This window comes from Ambystoma mexicanum, chromosome 6q (assembly GCF_040938575.1).
Source record: "Ambystoma mexicanum isolate Mex_15411 chromosome 6q, UKY_AmexF1_1, whole genome shotgun sequence".
NCBI classification, from domain to species: Eukaryota; Metazoa; Chordata; class Amphibia; order Caudata; family Ambystomatidae; genus Ambystoma; species Ambystoma mexicanum.
In genome coordinates, this window is record NC_090937.1 from 763,597,267 (window position 1) to 763,621,351 (window position 24,085).

Consider the following 24,085-nt stretch of genomic DNA (forward strand, 5'->3'; position numbering starts at 1 on the left):
TCGGTGTTTTGTTGTCCCAAAGAAGTCACGTGCAGGGTCACGTGACCAGCCCAGCTTTGCCTCCTCCAGGAAGCGTGTAACTCCCGACAAGAGCCCTCCAATGGCTCGCAATGTCGGCGTTGGATTTATGCTGCAGTCGCTTTCTTTTCGAAAAAATTATGCACCGCTCTGCTGGTGGCCTCAGTGTTTTGTTGTCCCAAAGAAGTCACGTGCAGGGTCACGTGACCAGCCCAGCTCTGTCTCCTCCAGGAAGCGTGTAACTCCTGACAAGAGCCCTCCAATGGCTCGCAATGTTGGCGTTGGATTTATGCTGCAGTTGCTTTCTTTTCGAAAAAATTATGCACCGGTCTGCTGGTGGCCTCAGTGTTTTGTTGTCCCAAAGAAGTCACGTGCAGGGTCACGTGACCAACCCAGCTCTGCCTCCTCCAGGAAGCGTGTAACTCCCGACAAGAGCCCTCCAATGGCTCGCAATGTCGGCGTTGGATTTATGCTGCAGTCGCTTTCTTTTTGAAAAAATTAAACCAAAATTATCAAATTGACCTCACTCAACTCGGGGCAGATGACGACGGTCCTCACTAGCCCAGGGAATATTGATACATGTAAATAAACCTCAGTGCAGAGGGAGTTAATCAGGTGCTCACTCATGCAGGCCTTCGTGCATCTCTTCTGACAGGGCTTGATATTTTTAGGAGGCAGGGACTCTGAACTTGTGACAGACTAGTGTGCAACAGATCTCACACCAAATGGTCAAACATCTTCATTAACACATAGTAAAAAGGTTCTTTCATCCTCAAGCTAATGGCCAGGATGAAAGCGGCAACAGATTTATAAAATGTGCACTTCAATTAGCTGCTGCTTCCTCCTCAAATTCCAAAACAGACTTAAGTCCATTCCAGTTAATGAGGGGTGTGACGATCCTTGAGATAGCGTCACTTCTCCCTTGGGGAGAACCCCTTTCCATGAGATTAGGGTGACGAGGCCGCTAACCAATAGTCCCCATAGAGGTGGTGACACATGGGAGGATATCATGCAGAGCAACTCCTCTCCTGGGGATAAGGATGCGATTGGGAGGTATGGCCCCTTTAAACCCCAACCCTGCAGGGTGATGTTAATACCGAAATCTTCCACAAATAAGCTCATGTCCAAAACTATGTGTTATTGTGAAATATCAAACCATCCTGATGTCATAGGGACGAAGAAGAGCTTCAGAACTCTACAATCGAGCGGGACGAAGGCTCGATCAGTTGCTGTCAATGTTTTAGGTCGAAATTACCTAAATAAAATGGTTGCATTGACCAAAAGTTCTAAAAATGCTACCACCAAAGGTTCGAACAGCAAAAGTTCGAACCTTTGGTGATAACATTGAAAAAAAATAACGGAGGCTGCTGGGGTGTCCCTCGCATCACCCCGCTCACCATACTTCATGGTATAGTGAGTGTGGGTTGCGGGGGATACCCCCGCAGCCTTCTGTTTTAAAAAATAAAATGGGGGCTGCGATTATGTCCCCTGCATCGCCCTGCTCACTATACTTTATGGTATAGTGAGCGGGGTCTGCGGGAGACACCCCCGCAGCCTTCCGTTACAAAAAAAAAGAAAAGAAAAGGACCCTGCAGCGCCGGTTCCCGATCACAGAAGTGAAAGCGAACTGGCGCTGCAGGGAACCCAGCGTGAAGATGAAGGTAAGTGGGGTTTGTTTATGTTGGGGGTGTGGATGGGGGTGTGCTGAGGGTGTGGGTGAGGGTGTGTTGTGGGTGTGTTGTGTGTGTGTGTGGGTGTGAGAATGTATGTGTGTTCGCATGAGAAAGGTGCACACTGTTGGCAGTTCGCACCTTTCTCATGCGAACGATTTGCCCACAGCACTTTCAGCCGCAGGCAAATCACTCGGATTCGCTGACAATTGTACTGATGTTGCGCTGGGGCCCACCCTACTAATTCTTTTTTTTCTTTTGATTGTTTATTGGCTAAAGTCATTGTCTAACCTTAACAATACTTGTACAAAATGAAAACATAATACACAATTATTAAATGGTAAACATAGTAAAAATGTTATCCACTAAAATACAACATACAGAACCTTACAAATTCAATTCATTACAATATAATCAAAGTATCCTTTTCTATTAAACCTACTTATCCGCTGTCGCCTACTTCAAGTTCTTCCTGTAGTCACAAAAAATGAATAAAGTTCACAATTGCTATTGCTAAAGGTGATGGATTACCTTTCAAGCTATTCTTCCAAAACTCTGCCTTGTTAAACAACAAGACCTTATTCTTACATTTAACAAAGTGTAAGTCTTGTTTGTGAATTAACTGTGGGTACTCCATTACCAAATGCTCCAAAGTTTCAATTGAATCTATATCCCGGCAGAAACGACAAAAGGTTTTATTCAAGTCCACATGTTTATATTTCCCAACAACTTCACAAGTCTTGCATAGATTCCATCAAAACCGAGAATACTCTTGTCTCAATTTCTGGCATGGGCAGAGCCTCCAATGCTGCTCCATCTCGCCCAGGCACTTTTGCTCATGAGATAAAAAATGTAAACTCTTCTGTTGGTGCAATCTATCTGTGAGTATACACCATTCATTTTGTTTCGAGGCTTTCTTCACTCCACTAGGATTACTCATTAATTCCGTGCTTGACAAGCCTAGGTCACATAACTGTTGATCACAAGATATACAAAAATGCATAAGCGATTTTACCTCCTTTGTGCTTAGCATTCGATTGAGTTCAGCATATATCGAGTTCACAAAAGGTAACAATAATTTACGATAGAATGAAAAATATTTCCACTTCACCACGCAAATTATGCTACAAATAATCAAACAGAATAGCTGACACTGAACACAGAGTTAGGAATACCCAAAACTCTTCTCCAGTGATGACCTTCCATTTTAACAAGAAAGTCAGCAATCAAACTGGGGTAAAACTTGATTCCATAAGTCAGTTTTGCTATAACCATACCGACATAAAACCTAACTAATGGTACCACTGAAAATCTACAATACCTATTTTTTATAAGATGCATCTGTGGAATGAACACTGTTGTCTTAAGCCTAAAATAATTATTTATTTCTCCCTTATTTGAAGAACTCAGAATGTAAAACCCTAAGTAGTTTATTTCATTAATATTCTCCAGTTTTTACCTCCTAAAAACCATTTCTGTTGGAACTTCGTACTTCCTGCAGTGAGAGTCAGAATCTTTGTTTTCAAAACATTCACTTTCAAGGGGTTTTTCAGAACAAAGTCATCAAAACCTGCTAATAGCCTCTGTAGGCCCACTATGGTACAATCTACCAAAAGAAAATTGTCAGTGTAAGCCAAGCAGGATACCGGAACTTGACCCAATTTAGGAAAAATTAGAGGGGCTGAACTTAAAGTTTCCCACACGTCTAACCTGAGACATATAAATTGAAGAGACAGGAGCCAATATGCACCCCTGTCTCAGTCCATTTTTTACTGAAATGTCTTGCGACACGTCCCCTTTTTATTCATTCTAACTTAAATCACAGTAGTTTCATGTAGCCTTATTATGAGCTTTAACAAACTCATAGGAGTTCCCCATTCGCTAAGCTTTATCTAGAGTTTGTTTCTGCTAACAAGATTAAAAGTCGAACTGAGATCTATACTGGCAATGTTTATGGACTTATATCTCCCTTCATAAACCAAGTCTATAGCACTGTGCTATGTAATTTCTGAAAACTTGTTTGCCACAAACTCAAGCGAACCTCGTTCACCGACCATTGCTCTAAATGCTCTAAGAAAACCGCAGCAAAAATCTTACTCTCAGCATCAAGGATTGATATAGGGAAGCCGTTTCTAGGGTGAGAGCGAGGGCCTCGTTTGTATACTGCTATAATATAAGAAATCCTCCATGAGGCTGGAAAACAATCTTTTTACATATGTCCAAAAAACAGAAATGATAAAATATTCGCCTAAATCAGAGGATTCTCTTTAAATAATTGATTAGAGTGTTTATTTGGACCAGGGGCCCTAGAGTCACTAGATCTTTTTTATCATATTCAGAATTCTCTGGGACAAAAAATCAATACCATCCTGGTAATCCTCATCACTCGCAGCATAAACAGGCCTAAATTCTTATGTGTGGTCTTCAGAATACAATTTTTCAAAGTGAGTGACCCAAACAGATTCTATCAATGCATTTATTTGGACGGCCTTCTTAAAGGTTTGAGGGGAATGAACTTAATACCAAAAGTTACCTACTTTATTTTTAAGGGATTCTAACATCAATAATGAGTCCTGCCCTCTGTCTCTTAGTCCAGTTTTGGAATTGCAAAGCTATTTTTGCAATTCCCCTCTGTCTCGCCCTCTGTCTCTTAGTCCAGTTTTGGAATTGCAAAGCTATTTTGGTGGTCATTTTCTGTTTTATATAGCAGAATTACCATATTTCTTCACCAACCTTAGTGAAACCCTCGTTTCTTGTTTTTTGGTAGCAAGCAGTTTATCAAAAACATGTGAGTTCGTTATTAGCTGATTTCAAGGTTTGTGATTTTCATCAAGATTCAGTAAACAACTCAATGTACAGTGGCCGCTCCAAGAAGTTTTGTTTACCCTTAATTCGGTGCTGGAATTAAATAAACAGTGATCCATAAAAATGTAGTCTTTGATGGATGTTCATTCCGTCCTAAACCATGTATGTTTCCCCATTTCATCCTCCTTAACCGATCCATTCACTTTGGAGAGCCCACACAAACCCATAAAGTTAGGTTTGGGTCTATTTGACCTGCTACATTTGACATAATCACATTTGATCGAATTTATTTTATCTTTTTTTCGTTCTTAAATGCGGGGGGAGTCCCCACGCAACTCTGCCCACTTCCCCTCAACCTAACCTATACCCCCGCCCACCCCCATATATATTTCATTAAATTTGACTGAATAAAAGGTCAAAATAATTCGATCAAATGTTTTAGGTCAAATGTTTTTAGGTCAATTATACTAATACCTAAAGTTAGATCATGTTCTACCATTTTGTGACTTCCTCTTGCAACAACCACTGTTCAAGTCCAAACAAATAATGTATACCTTGTAGTCGGGTATATTGCAGTTAAGGTCACTAACAATTATCACATGTCCCAAATTCCTACCACTTCTCCATGAGCAAACAATTGACCCTAAGTCGTTTAAGTATGTTTCCAAGGGCCTCACTTTTTCATGCCAATAGATTTTGAAAGATAGGAGCCAGAGCCTGTCCTCGTAGGTAGCCATCCTAAATTCCGTAGCCAGAACACCAGTATGTAAGGTAACTTCATTTAAGTCACTAAACCCACACCCTGTTTTTAAAAGAGCCATGAAGCCCCATTTAAGTCTTCCCAGGGCCCCGCCAGTAGCTGCCTTGAAAAAACACAAAAAAAAAACATTGGCTCTCGGGGGTTTAATAAGCCAGTGTTCCTGGAGACAAACGATTAAGTTCCTCCACAAGAATAAAATAAGTTTGGGATTTCGAAACAATGAATTATGACCCCACAAGTTCCAAGTTAGTAGTCTGAAGCTAGGTGTTATAGCTATAGGGGGTACTATCTATCATTGTCATTCCTATCATTTGTGATAGCACGAGCAAGCCAAGACCAATCCTCCCTCTCTCCATTCCCTCTTGCATTACTTTTAATAAAATGTACTCTTCTTGGATTCCCCTCCCTATTTTTGACAAATACAGTAATGTCCCTTTGATTGTTTTGTTTTTTAAAATGGACCGGATGCTCCCCCTTTAGATCATTTGCGGTAAAGGTTTCATACACTTCAAAACCTAAGCTTCTAATTGAGCTAATTCTCGTAGAATTGCCTTATCTACCAAGTTAGATGTGACATGGACTATTGCAATGTTAGTGTGACAAAATTCCACATGATCAAGATCTCAGGCATTTAAGGTATATATGTTAGGGATCTCGGAAAAGAAAGAGTGTTAAAATGGCAGATCGGTTCAAGATCAGTTGAGCATCCTTCCTGAAAACACTTTAAAAGAGAATCGTTCAATTCATCTTCAGCTCACGTGACTGTATGTTAGACCTAACCCTACCATCAAAGTTAGTCACTGCACTACCTGTAGGAGAGAGAGCCTTGGAAGATCCCCCCTCACCTCCCTTTGATTACCACCTGAAGCCCCCTTCAGAATACTAAAAACCTTATGTTCTTTTTCTGTGTCCCCAGTTTTAAAGATAGTGACTGACTTTGCTTTTAGCACATAATTTCAGGTGTAAAGAGTCAGCCACATCCATGTACCCTGGTGAAATGTTCGACGACTGAGCAATCGAGGATGTTAAGCTGCTCCCGCCTTCCAATGAGGGGCCGAATTAACGTCTCTCCTATATACATGTAATTCGTTCCCACACTGGACAAGCTTTCCCCACATTGGTTTTGCAAGCTGGTGGACTTATAAACCACAATGTATCCTGCTGGAGATTGAAACATAGAAAGAGCATTTTCAGTTTGTAATGAAGTGCTATGATTTAGTCTTCGTTGATGGTTCACTTGGTGCTACTGTCATTTGTTGCTGACTATGTTCTTGAGATAAACAAATGAGCTTATTCATGCCAATCAGGACCTTTTTCTCAGCAGAGGCTTCCAGGTCTAAAACCAACTTGCTGGAATCTCTTTGCATCGACGCAGAGACCACCTCTCTAGTGTTATTTGTGCCTGCTGGGAAAGGCAGCTGGTTAAGCACCATTTCTGCCATGAGAGATGTTCTATTAAAAACCGAGGGTAACTTCTGAGAAAGCACCACAGATGACATTTTTGGTGTGTCAATCTCTGATACGTATTCAGCTTCAGAGACACTGGCCCTCATTACAAGTCAGGCGGTGGACCATGGTGCTGTTAGCACCATGGTCCATGCCGGATTCCTCCATGGTGGATGGCGGAATTACCGCCCCATTCCAAGGTGAGTGGGGCGGCAATTCCCCCTTCCCCCATTGCCCTTCCCCATTCCCATTTTTGCCCCATAGGGCATAATGGGGATGGGGAAGGTGCTAATTACGGCACCGTAAATTACAGTGCCGTAATTAGCACCAAGGTCGCTTAGCGCCTTGGACTTTAACGCCTGCAAAAAGCAGGCGTTAAAGTGTGAATCAGGCGTTAAGGGTTTAACGGCGCCAACGCTCTTTACGGTGCCGTTAACCCCTTAACGCCTGACTTGTAATGAGGGCCACTGTCTATTATCACCTTTGCACAATGTTCCTTTGACCTTTACTGAATAGGTTTGACATTTGCAAAAGCATGTATTATTCTTACATTTTGAAGGAATTTTCTTGAAGATTTTTTATTGTTATTAGGCATATTGCCTTTTTTTTGGTACATCCCTCTTCTGATTCTGAAGATTGTTATGATTTTGTGAAGCATTCTTGTGCAAAGGCGTTGTAGGAATTTTCAGCTCCTTCTGGGGACCTGTAGTTGTAGAAACTTCATTTGTGAGTACTATGACCTGGGATAACTTTTCCGCTGTTTTGAGTTCTGTTGTTGGGAAAACGTCCATTTGAATGGCTTGTGTTAAGTTCCACATTCCGTCTTTCTGATTCTGGCTTTTGGGCAGAAAGTTTGCCTTTAAATCTGCTTTGTTTGAGGCAGAGTCCAGTTTGACCTGTATGGAAGCAAGAGCAATAGTGTGAATTGCACCTTCTGCTTTATGCTTTCGTAGAGTGTAACGAAGGATGACAAAACATAATTTAAGGCCAATAGTGCTTTTTCGGCATCCGGGGAAGAAGCCTCTTTTTCGACCTTGTCATCTAGCGACAGTTGTTCTTGTGGCCATAGGCGTGGATTGAAAGCGTATGAAGTACCTGTAGTATCCATGTCACTTTCCGCCTCCACACAGTCTGAAGAAATGGGTGGAGAAGAAGGTGAGTTCATTACTGTGGCAATAAGACCCCAGGCGGCGGGCCAATAACGCCCCAGGTAACGCCCGGGGCCGTAGTTATAGGCCAGAGTGTAGCGAGGGCCTTAATGAAGCCCTGGGCATTACCGTGGGCTGTATTGGCCCGCCGCCGAGGGTCTTATTGCCATTAGTACCGCGGCCCGTTAGACCGGGGTACTAATTGCTTTTTTTTTTTTCTGTTCCGAAATGTTTCGGAACAGAAAAAAAAAAAAACGACCAAGAAAATGGCTGCCGCCATGGAAAGGGAAAACGGAGTCCGTTTTCCCTTTCCATGGCGGCCATCGGGAGCGGACGCGCTGGGAACACAAGCGTTCCCAGCGCGTCCGCTCCCGAAAAAGGATTTAAAAAAAAGGTAAGTGGGGTTGGGAGGGCGGGAGAGGGGAAAAAAAAAACGTACCTGCGTCCCCAGCGGGGGATGAGGGAAGCACCCAGCCGTGTGGAGGCACAGAGCCCCGCTCCGAGTCTCCACACGGCTGGAGGCTTCCCTTATCCCCCGTTGGGGATGCAGGAACAAGAAGGTAAGTTGGGGGGGGTGCTAAGTTTAGGGAAGGGAATTAAAAAAAAAGACTTACCCGAGTCCCCGGCGGGGGGCAAAGGCAGCCTCTCAGCCGTGGGGAGGCTCGAAGCCGGGATGGCCCCGTTTCGAGCCTCCTCATTGGCTGAGGGGCTGCCATGCCCCTCGCTGGGAACAGAGTAGCCGGCACACATGGCGTCACTGGGAATATTGTGTGGTATGGCTCGCAAATGAGCCAATCACCACACAGTATTCCCTTTGCGCCGCGCGTGCCGGGTACTAATGTGGGTTTAATAAGAGGGACCCCCAAACAGGTCTGATCATCAATCAGATTCACCAATTCATCTGATAATTCAAAGGTGTTCTTTGGTGAAATGCTAGTCGCATTCTAGGCTTCATTAGACTTTCTTTGATCTTATTGTTCCACCTGCGTTAACTGATCAATGGTGTTACTTTGATTCGCCAGGTTTACTGCAACAGTCCCTATATGCAGAGAAATTAGCAAATACAAGTTTCTTGCCATTTCGAAAATTTGCTCCGCGATTGGGGAGTCAGAGTGTTGGGCTAGTGTGAGAAACCTGAAGGTGTCTCACCCGCTAGTCCCCGGGGATCTGTCATCCAGGTGGCCAGGACACAGCCATCGCTTTTGGATCCAGTTCCTGGGGGTGGAACAGTGCAGGAGGATCACCTGTGTGAGGGGTCTTCGAGGAGTGGGAGTGGGACACCAGATAGCGAGATGCAGTATCCCCTTCCCTGTAACACCATTACCCCATCCTTCCAGGTAGGACATTTAGGAACTCAACAACCTCTGCCCCCTTTCCCAACATGAAAACTTTCTCACAAACAGCTTGTTATGAGAGAACACTGACTAACATCTGAGCCATATACCTGACATGTCCCAATACAATGGTCAGGCAGGGGCAGGCAATTACTGACCATTACACCCACCTGACTTCCATTACACTTCCCCACACGGATAAAAGGCGGGGCACAAGAGTACACTCTGAGCAAGGCAAAGCACACTAGGAAGCAGCAGTTCCAAAATGGCAGTTTAATGAAAGGCGAAAGACGGCAAAACCGAAGGGGATTGAAAGGAGGGAAGTGCCCTTGACCTTTTCAATGAAGAACCGTTACTTTCATGAACCTTTGAGAATTGAAAACGTAAGACCAGGAAACAAGGCTGAAGAATCCTGCATTGTGTGAGTCCCCCAGGGCTCTCCTGTGTAGATAGTCAAGGCGGGGCAAATCGTTTGCTGCCATGGTACTGTAATTGACTCCTACAACAAAGCAGTGCCAGTGAAGTCAGCACAGCCTGTGTGTTGGGGAGACTGATACCAGACCGGTCTGTGTTGAAGCCAAGGTTGTAAGCAGCAACATTGCATAGTGAACGCTGTAGCAAACATTGCATGAAGCGTATGTGATAAGCAACGCAAGTAAAATTGAACAATAGATGAGGGATTGAACTTTGAAGCCAAGATCCGATACCTTAGACAGAGTGCTCTGAAATCACGTGTGTGCTCATTCGAAAGTCTCTGTAAGATATCCAACTGAAAGAGTGAACAAAGAATTGTGAATTGAAGTGGTCCTGCAATGGGTCAAGCAAAATCGTGTGCACAATCAAAAGTCTACAATGTTAATAGGGTAAAGAAAGTTGATGACAAAGTAGATGAAGTTGGTCGAGCCCATCGGAGGGAGATCAGCTGAGAGCATTTGGTTAAAGCAAGTTTGTGTTTAAAAGTTAATTGGCCCGACCCGTTGGAGTGAGACTTATTGAAGATTGTGTAAAGAGAATCTGAGCCGGGTTGAGGGGGATTCAGGGTGAGCCGTGAATCACCCGAGAAATTGGATACAGGAATATCCTATGAACATTGTGGTAAGAACAGGATCTGAGCCCAGCTGAGGGGGGTCCGAGGTGAATAGTGAATCGCCTGAGAAATTGAGCACTTGTGAAATCCTAAGGGGAAAAGAACTTATTGTTTGTTTGTCGCATTAAGCCCTCTGAAAGAAGAGACTTTGACAGGCAAAGAGACATGGGCACGAAGGCCCTGGTGCTAATGATTGAACTGTGCCCTTATGCTAGAAAAGCCAGAGACTGTGCTAAACTGAAGTGTACCACCTTGTCCGTGCTGAAAACGTGGGCAAGGAAGACAACAGCCTAAACATCCAGACATATCATTTTGTGAACATTTCTTTCTTTTTAGTAACACTGTTTCCCACACTATTTGTACCTTTAGAGGTAAGGATTGGCAATAGGTTTATTAGTATAGGCGCTTTTATTTTGACAAGACACTACTAGGACTCTGTTATTATTATTTGATGGTCAGAGCTTGCTCCCATCTGTAGATTTAGGATTACACAGGCATTTTTAAACCTCTTTTTGAAGTTTAATAAACACCCTTTAACTGTAGTCACTTGTGTCTGTCTGTCATCCGCAATCGCCACCGCGGTTGGCGGCTCCTTCCACGTTGGAGACTGCGGACCGGCAGATAGGGATTGCAGTCCCTTCTTTGTTTCTGGTATAGGCCCATTGGCCGGCCGCAGGGCTGCCGGGAGTTGAATTCTCCTTCCTCCCGGCAGTCGCTGCGTTTCAACCTCGCTGGTTCTCGCTCCAGCTCCCCTGGTTCTTTCGCTCTGTTACTTTGTGGCTCCAGTTATCCGCCGCCCACTTCTGCTCGACTGCGGATCTTGGTGCCGGCTGGTTGATTCGCTCCCCTAGCGAATCGCTTTACCTACCTGTCTTCTCTCACTCTGCCTTCCCCTCTGGCAGTGGTTTTTCCCTCTTCCTTTTTCTCCAGCCGTTCTCTCGGCTATTTCCCGGGGTTTTTCCTCGCCCCTCTCAGTTGCTGCTTCGGCAGCGAGTCCTGTTTTTCTCATACACCGTTACCCTCTCTGTTAGCGGTCCTCCAGTTTTTCCCTTTTCTCTTCTTCTTTCTCTCTAGGCCGTGCTCTCGGGGCCTGGTGGTTCAGCAGTCCCATTTTCTCCACGGCTGCCGGTACCCTACCTCCTAGGTTTTCCTCTACTCGACTGCAGTTATCCTCTCTGCTTCCGGAGTGTGTTCCTCATCATCTTCCTGGCGGATTTCGGCACTTCTTCAGACCAGCAAGTTTTGCCTTGGACATTCACCTGTCTACGACCTCCCTGCTAAGGGTTTTTTCCCCCGTGTGGGTTTTTCCCTTATTTTCCGGCCTGCTCCCGGAGGAGGAGTCCCGGGACGGCTGTTCAGCCAGCTGTCACTCTGGCTTCCCTCCGAGACAGGCAAGTGCTACCAAAAAAGGGAAGAGACTACCTAAGTCGGCGGAATCTACTAGATACAGACAACTCAGGAGGTTCAGGTGAGGAGAGTGTGGAGGGACGGGAGGACAAGTAGGTTCAGAAGTACAAACAGTCACACTGTCTTACTGTTGATACCATGCCTTCCTTGCACTAGGCTTCGTGGGGAATACATCATTTCAAAGTTAAACAATGGAAAGTGGCTCACCTCTTTACACGCTCACGAAAGTTCTGTTGAAGATGCCGTTCACTCGGCAAAGAATTATTTTTCTCACCACTCGCCAAAACTCCAAACACTTCCAAAATACTGCACCACGCTCCACGCTGGGACTATAATTATGTAGGTTAGGTACTTTCTACTTTGATAGAAAGCAAAGTCAGGGTCCAAATCTGTATGCCAGGCCAAAGTCTCCTGCTGACACTGCGCCTCCCAACACACTGCGACTCCGCACTATTTAAACTGAACAGCAAAGAAGGACTGTTTTCTTCATCATCCTATGACCCATCCGGCAATTGCCCGTGCAGTTCTGCCATGCTGAAAGCTAAGATACGTCCAGAAGGAGAACCCAGTGACCGAAGAGGCCGCAGAAAAGCCTGTAAGACTGGACATGGAACTCGGGAGACAGCAGCAAGGCACGTCTCCAAAGCTGTAGAGAGAAGTAGCGGAATACCCGGGAAGCATCTTGCATGTCTGTTGGGAACTGGCGGAGTGAACCTGGACAGATGGAGAGGTGGTGGCACTACCTATAGTGGATAGAGCGTCAGGTCCAACAACTTTGCCGAGATCACCTACCATAGTCTACAGCCGAGCAATTTAGGCGAATATGTGGAGAGTGCAAGAGACTGTAGTGGTGATTTGTAGTGGGTGGAATGAGAGGTGCAACAGCTGAGCTAAAACCGCCAGCAGTAGCTGGCCGTGGAAAGAAAAGGCTGTAGAAAAAGCATGGAGAAAGAAGTGGAAGTAGAAATAATTGACCTGCGACCCCAAGCAAAAACGGTGAAGAGTTCCCAAGGAGAAGGTAATGGGAACAGGAATAAGTCTGAGAGGGGACTGGGAAGATGCAAGATTGTAAATGCAGTGCTGTTACCTCCAGCTGAATGTTGGAGGTAAATGCATTCAGGTGATGGGAATCAAGCATAGCTCTCAATAATAGCCGGCAAAAGTGTATGTAAGGCCCGAGCCCTCCCCAAACAAACTTCCAAGCAACATGCAGACACAGCCAGACGTCAAGTATGACATCCACAACCTGCTACTGTTCATTGAGCTCCAGTAGCATGCAAGGCCACTGCATGCAAGGATACAGGCAGCACAAAGCCAGAGGAGACGTGTGTTGTGGAGGCAAGTCATACATGTGACTGTCCGTCCCCCTGGGCACGGACTGATGGACAGTTTGTCTTGCTCTATGGCTTGGACCACAACACCATAATAGAGCTGGTGACCCTGATAAAGTCAGATCTCCAGAGCTAGATACACATCAGACTACCCCTGCTAAAGTTGCTGCCCGTCCCCCACTTTTGTGCCACATGCACATACCAATAGTCTGTGGGAATGCTGCATGCATGTCCAAGCCAACATTCTCAAAGGTGCTGGAGCAAGTTTTTGATGCGCTCCGAGGCATACCAGCAACACATCTCACTGCCCACTACCCAGGCCCAGCAGATCCTATGCCATCACCCATTTCCCTAATGTCATTGCAGGACTTGACTGCACACATGTGGCATTGATGCCCCCACAGGCAGTGGGGCCTGCATACCGGAATTGTAAATAGTACCATTTCATGAACATCCAGATGACCTCTGATGCAGATCCGACCAACAGACACTGCTGTACACGTTTCCTAGGTTCCACACATGATTCCATGGCCTTGAGGAACAGCACCCTCCCTGCATATATGGACACACACCAAGAACAGCGTACCCAACTCTCGGACAAGTATGAAATCTGATGATGATGTAGAACAGGGGCACACATGGAGATACGCATGAGATCAGATATGAGGAAACAACATGTCCCATAAACCATGTACCATGTGGCAATAAATAGCCCATGGGCCATAATCCAAATAACACTGGCCACAGAGACACCTGAGAAGATACTGCATACTCCTGCCTGTTCTCGCTCACAACCACTATAACCCCTCCACTCCTGTGCAGTACAGGGTGTCGGTCCTACACACATATGAGCACACAAGGTCCACCAGCAAATTAGTGATTGAAATGGCCATTCAGAAGCAAAACAGTAATGATGAACACTCTCCTTCCTACCTGTTGTAGGTGACTCAGGCTATCCGCTGCTACCATGATTGTTGACACTGGTGAGGTGCAGCATAGGAGACAGTCTAAAATAAGGCACACAAATGGACCAGGACATGCACAGAACACACATTTGAACTACTTAAGGGAAGATTCAGGTGCCTCCACCAGACAAGTGGGGCACTAATATATACACCAGCAAAAGTGGGTAGGATTGTTGTCAGTTGCGCAATGCTGCCCAACACTTGCATACGCTGGAATATACCCATGCCTCCAAATGAGGGCAGTGAACGCCCACACTCAGATGATGAAGAAGATGCAGGTGATGACAGGGCACCTCACAACAGACACACGGAATTGAGAGAAGTACATATTGTCGGCCAGGACATAATGGTCAACTATTCTGAAAGCTCATATTAACACTTGTCACTGTACATTTAACTGTTACTGTATTCACAAGTATCACTTGAGCACAGGATCCACGGGCTGTAGCACAAAGTGATTTATTTTTTAACTGTGCACCTCATAACCGCCACCATGACCCTCCCTGCACCCTCATCCCCAAACCATGACCCTCCCCACACCCTCATACCCAACACCATGTTCCCCTCCAAACCCTCATCCCCACCACCATGACTCTCCCCACACCCTTGTGTTCTCCAGTCTGTCACATAAATGTGTCCACTACCTCCTCCTCTTGACCCCTTTCCCTATTGGTGTGGTTGTGCGACTGGTGAGTCGATGTGAGCACCTTAGTGATGTGCTCATCACAGATACCTCATTTGGGGTGGCCGACATGGACCTGGCAGGTTAACTGCCCCAGAAGTGCTCCATGGTGAGGGTAATGGCCCTCGACATGGTCTCATGGGTGGCAGACATATGCTCAGCCAACGCACGTACCCTTTGGCTCATGAGGGTGTTGCTTGCAGTGGCATCAGCAGCACAGCAACACAGATGGTCCAGTGCAGTGGCTATCCAACTGGAGGCACAAAGCACATCCCACATAGCCTGTGAGTGGCCCAGTTCCTCCTGAGTCATCCGCTACATTGCCTACTGGTGCTGCTCAATCTGGGTGAGTCTCTCCCAGATGGCATAGATGGCATTGAGTGTGTTTACTGGCACTGGCCTGGGAGACGAAAGGAGGTGCCTTCACTCGATGCCAGACACTTGTTTTCCATCCACCTTCTCATACTCAGGTGTGGATTCTGTGTACTCGGGACGGTGCCAAGAGAGGGTCCGTGAGAGGTCAAGGGGGAGGGTCTAGAGTGCATGGGCGAGATCGGGGCAGGTTGGATGAATCCTGGGACATCTGCCTCACTGGGGCAGCTGGAGAGGTGGAGCCAGTGGTGGCAGATTCAGATGCTGCTTTGTCAGCAGGTGCCGTTTCTGTGTCCAGTGTTGTGGGCTGGTCCTTTGCCTGTATAGTGTCAGACTCGCCAACAGTGGTGGAAGGTGGCTCGGTGGTGGGTAGTCTTGAAGCCTCTGTCATGGCCGGAGTTGGAACCACAACCGTAGTAGGTGTGCCTCTGCCCCCAGAGGTGGCAGCAGCAGTGCCCTTGAACAGGAGGGTTGTGGGGTTTTCTTCGTGGCACTTCCCTACCTGGGGGCAGCATGTCCTGAGGCCGTTTTGGCACTTCTAGGGGCAGGTGTGCCAGATGTGCTGGTGTCTTCAATGGGGTTCTGGGTGTCTTGTGTGCCTGTTCGACAGGAAACAGGGCTGCACTACCCTTTTTGGAACGTTGTAGGGTGTGCTCTCATGAAGTGTTCTATGTACTATGGGGTACAAAGGTGGTGCAGCCCTATGGGGACCTTCTTCATGATGGATTACTGTCTTGATGGTTTGGTGTCCATAGGGACAGTTGGGAATGTGTGCCTTGCCTGGAATGTGGGGTCATGTGCTTCAAGGTTGTGCTACGAAATGGGTGCCCATGTAGGGCAGGCCCAATGTTGTATGGGTATCCTGTTCTATTGTCAGCTGAGGGGTGCCTTGCTAGCTATGTTGGTGTGAGTGCAACATTAGGTGGGATACACTCTTCATTGAGGCATTGCTGCTACTAATCTGTTGCGCTTGTTGCCACAGTGTTAGCCAAACATCTTCAGGTGTTGTGCGGTACCTGTGTGCCAGCCATTTGGCTGATGTGTTTGTACATTGGTGCTTGGCAAGCTGGAAAGAGGTGGTGGTGATGTACCATGTGATTGGGCAACTGTCCATGATACTTGCTATTCCATGGTAGTTGAACATGTCCTATATGAGGGCCTCCTCCTTTTTCATGGTGAGTCTTTTAGGGGGTTCTCACCTTCCATGCCTCCTGATGTACAGTCCTGAGGTGTTACTATTATTTCTTGTGCATTGGCGGGGTGATTATCTGCTCAGTGACTGCAAGTATGTGTATGTTGACATTCTATTGGTGGTGTTGCACAATGGGCCCATGATTAAATTGTGTACTCACCGGGGTCTTCCTGGCTGCTGGCTCCATGCTCTGCCGTTCCCAATCCCTGCAGGACTGCCATGTGGAGGATGCTGCTCACCGTCTCCTCCTAGGTTGTGAACTGCAGTGGGGCAACAGTTCCTCCACCAGTGGCTGCTGTCTCATGACAGTGGTTTCAGATGAGGGTGCGGACCTGGACTTTGACATCAGTCCACCTCTTACGCATGTCCTCACAGTACCGTGGGATGCTTCGTACAGCTACCACTGAGTCCCAGGTTTCTGCCCAAATGGTGTTGTTACACTGCAAGGACGTCCTCCTGTTGTATAGTCCATTCAGCTCCTCTGCATGGGCTTCCACCTGCTCCACAAGTACATTGAGCTCTTGCTCTGTGAATTGTGGTTTGCAAAGCTGCATTTCCAACCCTTTGCTCTTGCCCTTACTTGCAGACATGTTTTTGCTGTCTTGTAGGGTTGGATGACTCTTCCTTTATGGTCATTTTGAATGGATTGGGTTTTTAAAGACAGCCGCCGCTGAACTTCCTGTTTGCATCATGACGACTTCCCATTCTTTAACTCCGACAATTTATGGCGGTAACAGTAATTCTGCAAAAAATTGGAAGATTTACAAAATTGGTGTACTGGAATAACAGTTACAGCTCATGGTTGCTACACGCACCTGTCTACTAATGATTCTGTGGACATTCTTCCCGGATGCTCAGCGGTAACCGCAGAATTACCAACAGTTTTTCCACCAAACTCGTAAAGAGGCCCATAGTACTGCTGCGAGGCACTACAGTTATGGAATATATTAATCAGATGCTAATGTAGAAAAGGTAAGGGCCTAATATGAGCATGGCGATATAGAAAAACAATAATGGATTTACTGCCAATTTTACCTAGCTATTGTATGATGTGTTTGCTGGTAAGGGTGAACAAAACCTCCAACACTTTGTTAGAGGTTTTTATTCCAGAAAAATTGATTGATTGTTGGCAGTAAGTCCGCTTTTGGTATGTACTCCAAACCGCAATGGAGCCCAACGGGACTTCATAATGTGGAATAACACTGCTCCACTTGTAATTTGGTGAATTTATTGGCTTTATTATTGCCTCCTTTTGGCTTTGGCAATGTGGGTTACAATATTCTCTTATTCAACATCTCCCTTTTGGGATATTGCATTCCCTTTACTTTTGCACCCTTTGGCTTCTCACAATGTGGGTTATGATTTTCTCCTATTCCACCTCTCTTAATAGGATAGTTGTGCCCAGTTTTCTTCAGTTCAAGGGTTCGGTATTCAAAATGTACATTCTTAATTACGGTCTACTTCGGAGCGCCACAGGGTCTTAGTATCAGGCCAATTCAACAGTCTTTCCTTGTGTCTCCTTCTGACTCGCTATCTCCTCATTCATCGGGTCTTCCCTGGTGTTTGAAAGAATTTTGCTGTTTTCCTGATCTGTCAATGCAGCTTTCGGTGCTCCACGCACACTCAGATGAAAACCTCACACCGTGGCAAGATGCAGGACACAGAGAACATCTCTCTCCCTCTGGACAGCTGGGTTTAACATCACTTCCCGCTGTGCGTCCTCCGAATCTCCTAGGAACCTCAATCTCAGCTACGTTCTCTGCACAGCGTACAGAGGCGGCTCCCACTTCTGCTTTCTCCTGCTGCTTCTGCTGCTTCCACTGCTTCTTACTGACCTGCACCTGAATGGCCTTTAAGTGTTTAAAAGTCCTGCTCAGGTCTGGGTCGTTAAAACAACTAGACCGCTCACTATGGTTTAGCAACTCTGGAGGATCCCTCTTCCTCGTCTCACTACTAAAAGAGTTAGTTTTAAAATCATTTAATCCACTCTGTTTGATTGGTTTATAGAATGTACTTTTAAGGGAAGATTTTAAAGGAAGTAATGGTTCATGTTTACAAAAAGGGATCTCATACTTGGCACTTTGGGTAAGTCTGGGAGGGGAAGCCCTATGTAGGAAAGCACCCCGGAAGGTCGAACCAGAAAAATACAACCCACTAGGGAAAAAGGCCCAATACACCTCTTGCAAGCATAACAAGTTTAATTTCCACACAAAAAGAAAAAAGTGCCAGCAAAGAACTCTGCTGCTGAGGAACGTTCTGCCGAAATCAGTATGAACAATACTTTATGAAGGCATGCAGCATCATTAGTGACGTAAATTACATAATGTGCAACTCTGTGCTGCCGGTTGGTGAGGACCTATACGTATGTCACCTGCTCCATAGGGTATGCCAGGCCATTGGCCCCAACTACGTCCATCCGTCTTCTTCCATGTGGGTGATGTTGCAGTCGGCATTCATTAGCGGAAAATAACAATTGAATTGCTAACTTAGAAAAACACATTTATTTCTACATAACAGTGCACCTGGTATGAATAGACAGGGGACCAGAGGGAAATCTGATGTCACACTTACTCACACACTTCACTCGCTACCAGACAGGGCGGCATTTCTCCAAGGTCTCTTACCCTCGTTCTGGGCTATAATTTCATCCATCCCTGCACCTCACATCACAAATCACATGACCTAGGAGTGAAGGCAGGAATGCCCTGCTCTCTGATCTTTGTTATCGATCGGGGAGTCCAACAGGTTTATGATCAGTGATCTGGGGTTATCTAGTAGATAGGAATTCCGGGGTCCTAAAGCCAGGGCATTGGGGTGCTATAACCTAGGATTGGGACTGGTGGGGGTTGGAGGCCTGTGTCCTCCTTATCATGGGATCACATTGTTCGCAGACACTCATCCCTCTTCCCGTGGCCTTGCAAGACACATTCTTCCCAGGGCACGAAGGTTGGCCACATTTTAAGACAATGAAGGGTTTTATGGGGCGGTGCAGCTCTGGCCTTTCTCATCGATGTGTGGGATACAATCTGTTCCCTTTCTCATGTTCGCGGCCTAGGCCTGGAGTGCTTTCTGTTGGGCTACATTTAAGCTTTGTGCCACAATATGGCTGCTAATATTTAAGATGGCTACTATTCCCGCATTTGCACTATACCTACATAACATGCACAAATATGATTGTGTGGATGCCTGTAAGGGCATCCACCTACCCCCTGGTCTGTCACATTATCAATGAGGCTTTTGCCTTATTCTAAAGAGCTTGGGGGTGTGGGAAGATCATGCCCCCATCCCAACACCTACTATGACAACACGCCATTAGGTATTCAGGTATTAGAGAAACCTCACCCTCACCGGAGTGCCCACATTCCCTCGATGGCCTTCTCCTCCTACGTGATCCACCCAGCTAAACCACCCCCAGGGTTAGGATCAGGTGGTGGCTGCCTTCCCCTGGCCACATGGGAGGAGACTTTAGGCTGGGATTCTGTGAGGACTCCACAGGATTCATCAAATAGAGCAAAGAAAAAGGTCCCAATTAGTTCCTGTTCAGGTGAGGGTTTTGGTGGGGGAGGTAAGAGTTGATGGTAGTGCTGGAGAAAAAACAGGGACTCGAAATTCGCCAGGGCTGAACCAAGTTTGTCCTCCCCAGATTTTCTTGTATCTACATCCAAGCTAACAACCAATAGAGTCCTGCATCCTAAAGTGAATCAATTCTATCTTCAATCAATATTTTTGTCTGATGCCTGCACTTGTCGATGGTTTCAGAGAAAACAAAGGGAATTGTATTGTTGCAAAGTTTAGCCTAAGAATGTTTTTGTGTTTTCTGAGCTCGATGACAATTTGTATGTTTATGTTAGAGAGGATTGAATTCATTTGTCTGTAATAGTTATTCAGGTTTGTTTTTGTATGTATGGATGATTGTGTGCATTGTTAATGTAAACATTTGCAAGAGAATAGCAAGCAGGTTCCGTTTCTCTTCTTTAAACAAGCTGCAAGTATTTATGTGGAATATTGTGGATGACTTCCCCAGCATTGAAAATTAAGCGACCGCCTTTAGTTTCTTAGTTTAATTTTTTAATGAAACAGAATATTCTGGTTGAAACAAACTGCTTCTTGTCCCAGTTTGTGGGGTTGGGATTGTCATGGTGGGGGCTATTAGAACAGGGACATTCCTCAGTACAAGAAAATAAAAACATAAAAAACCTAGATATATTCCATAGATTGAAGTCATTCAAGGTGATAAAACAAAAATATGGTTTGCCTCAAAGATGGCAATGCTTTATTATTGTCGGCTAGAAGTGCGGGCGGTGAGGGAGGGAGCAGGATGTGTAGGGAGCCCTAGCAGAATCTAAGCTAGTGTAACCCCTCTCTTGGCCTAAACCATTTCTGGGGGCTGCTATGACCACTGTAAGGAAATCATGGTGGCAACAGTAAAGACAGACACAAGGGTTCACAGTTCAAGGGTGTTTATTAAACTGTATAGGTAGGTTTTAAAAACGCCTAATCTAAACCTAAATCTAAGATGGGAGCAAGCTACGACCATCAAATATTAATAAGGCAGTCTATAAAAAGGGGCCTATACTAAAAAACCTACTACCAATTCTTACAACTAAATACAAAACGAGTGTGGGATAGCTTTTACAAGAAAGAAAGAAGTGTTCACAAATGATAAGTCAGAATGTGGTAGCTGGGGGTCTCCCTTCCCCACGTTTTGAGCACGGGACAAGGCGGGACTCCTGAGCACAATACATTCTCGTTCTTTCCCAGCACGAGGTGACAGTTCCATTCTCAAGTATCAGTATCTTTGGTGATTAAGTCTCTTTTCTGAAAAAAGTCTCTTGCCTCCGAAGACCTGATGCGTTCAAACTGATAAACAAAAAGTTCCTTTCCGCACGTATGTTGGGTGATGACTTTTCACCCCTGGATCCGGTCTTCTGGACTCAGATCCACAAAAAGTTCCTCGCGATATCAGGACCTTCGATGGTTAGATCTCTTGCTTCCGAAGGCCTTGTATGTTCAAGATTATAAACAAAAGTTATTTTCTGATTGTACTTGGGTGATGATTCTTCACCCTTGGGTCCCCCTCTTCTGGGCTAAGACCCTTCTTGAATATCAGACTCGCACCGTCAGGTTCACTCTGACTTGTATTCAAAAGATTTCTCTGTTGAATTCATATGTTGGGGGGGTGATGGCTTTTCACCACTGGATCCCCGTCTTACAGGCTCAGACCCTTCTCAGATATTTGCCTCCCTCTGTTGGGTTCACTACAGCTTTTCCTCAAAACAATTCTCAAAACCATTTCCCCTGTGACATTCACAAGTCTTAATGTCTTTTTAAACAGTTCACTGTGGACATCCCTCTGTCGGGTTCACTCTTGTCAACACACTGTTCATTGGGACTTCAGGTTAAGACCCTTCCCATCAGCATCCCTCAGTCAGGTTCACTCTTGCCAACTTTTGCTAACCACACAGTTCTTTCTCCTTTCTCACTATACAGGATTCATCTCCATTAGCGTTCCAATTACGTGCAGGTCAAAGACTTTTGACTGTACAGGGGGTTTTGCTAGACCCCTTTATGACCACTTTGACCTTTTCCTTGTGACTCTTCTAGGGCTTTGTGGTACCGGAAGTTTCAACAAAAGGGAGATCAACCAGAGTCTCTCGAGTAAGCACCCAATTGGTGCAGGACCCCTCTGCAGCTGGTTTTCCCCTAATTTGTTAACAGTTTTTTTAAACTTTCCTTCATTTGCCATTTGCAACTTTTGTTCAACACAGTTTGGTTTCTTATCGGTTATCCCCTCGACTCACCGGCTGTGATGGAACGCTTGCCATTTCTTATCTCCGGAGTCAAGGGGGGTACTACGGTAACAAGTGTCTCTCCCTGTCCTGATTATCAGTGTAGGAGGGCTCTGTATACCGTTGACATCTGCTGCAACACACGCTGGCTATTGTTTGAGGTCTTACGTTTCCTTTTGCGCAGGCTTTGCGGGTCTGTGTCGGAAAGGGCAAGGTCACTTCTCTCCTTGTCGCCCCTTCGGTTCTCGCCACCTTTCTCCTACTCTTGAACTGTCATGCTCGGATAGCTGTGTCGTTGTGCGGTCTGCCTTGTTTGTTGTGTGCTCTTGTGCGCCACCTTTTATCCCTGTGGGGAAGGGAAATGACTGGCAGCTGTGTGTGATTCTGGTCAATTGTCTGACTTTGCCTGACCATTGTGTTGGGTCATGTCGGGTAAATGGCTCTGGTGTTAGTCTGTTGTCTTTCGTGATGGATGACACAGTGAAGGTGAAGAGAACTAAAAGAGGTGAGGAAGAAGAGAAGGAGGGAGGGTGTGTTACTAGAAGTGCAAGAAGGGAGAGATTGACCTAAAATGTGGGAAAGAGGAAGGAGGAGATAGAAGTCTAGCAAAAGTATGGTAGCGTGATGAGGAGACATAGAAAAAGAAGGGAGAGGGCAAAGGAGAAAGGGAAGGAGAAATTAAAGGGGATAGGTCAGACATCTAATAAAGCTTCTTCAGCTGAAGGACAACTTTAAGAAAAGCTGAATGCAATAGTAATAGAAGGACATTAAACAAATTGTAGAAGAACAAAAGGGAGAAGAGAAGAAAATGCTAAAGGAAAGTTAAGCCCTATACCGAGCTCGAGATCTAGGAAACAAAATACCACTTGGGCCAGCGAAAAAGAGTAGTTCCAAGGAGGAACATCTCCAGAATTGGCATGGGGCTTACATGGTACTATGTCCTGGAGGGAAAACACTTTCAAGGTCTTAAGAAAACCCAAACATCCCAGGCTCCTAAAGACTCCCATGTTGTACCCAGGAGGGGAAACGTGGCTGAGATCCCAAAGAACGAAGGCACAGGATAGGAACTAAGCTAGCTCCTTGCCTTTAAAGGTTTTACGGATTGGGACTCCTTTCGCCATCAACTTCTTCTAGGGATTTGGAACCATTGGTGACAGCTGGCTGAATGGGGAATCAAAAACACATGAAACAGAGAATATATGGCACACCGCAAAAGCATAGCTGGCAAGTTTTCCTGTGGAACCTTTGAGCCAGTCCTGTGCTCTTTTCTCACGCTGCATGCTGGGACGTGTAGGACCACCCTTGCAATGGGAAAAACAAAACTGCAAGTTCTAACATGCAGTTGGAAGCAAAAAACAAGACTGGCATGAGGTGTCAAGCATGGAACTGGGAAACTTGTCAGGGAGGCAAGAGTGACAAGAAGGTGGCAGGGCCATTTTAAGGAATCTTGGGGCCTGGGGCACAAAATCCTTTGGGGCCCGCTTCTGAACCAAAGAAATTACGGGATACAAAATCCCTGGTCACCGCCCCCACATCATGATCACAATCCCCAGCTTGATATTTTGTCCTGCAGCAATGAAAATATGCATGGGGCTCCTACCCGTCCACCTTACGCTAATCAGACTAGCTGGAAAAGGAATAATAAACAAGCAGTATTTGAAGGGCAACATTTTCCATCCAAGATGAGTTTAGTTGTGTTCAAGCATAGGTACAGGAAACATTTTAGAAATAGCAGCCATGAGAAAGGTGTAGTTCAAAGGCAGGGCACAGATAAGTAGCTTTATGAAAAAGACACGCATACTCCAGCATAGAGAGAAGACTCAGATTAGCAGTCTCATTAAAAGTAAAAGTGCTCAACCATGCAGACAGATTGCATAGATTGTGGATCTAAATTAGAAGCTATGGTTTTCAAGACGTTTTGCTATTAGTCAGCAAAGAACAAATGACTTTGTGGTGTGCAATATATCAATGGTCACGATTATTATATACAATTCAACACTGTCACCAGTAAAACCACAAATGAGACTTTTTTTGAAGCATATACCCTTAGAGCTAAATGGCTCTTACAGACTGACCGCC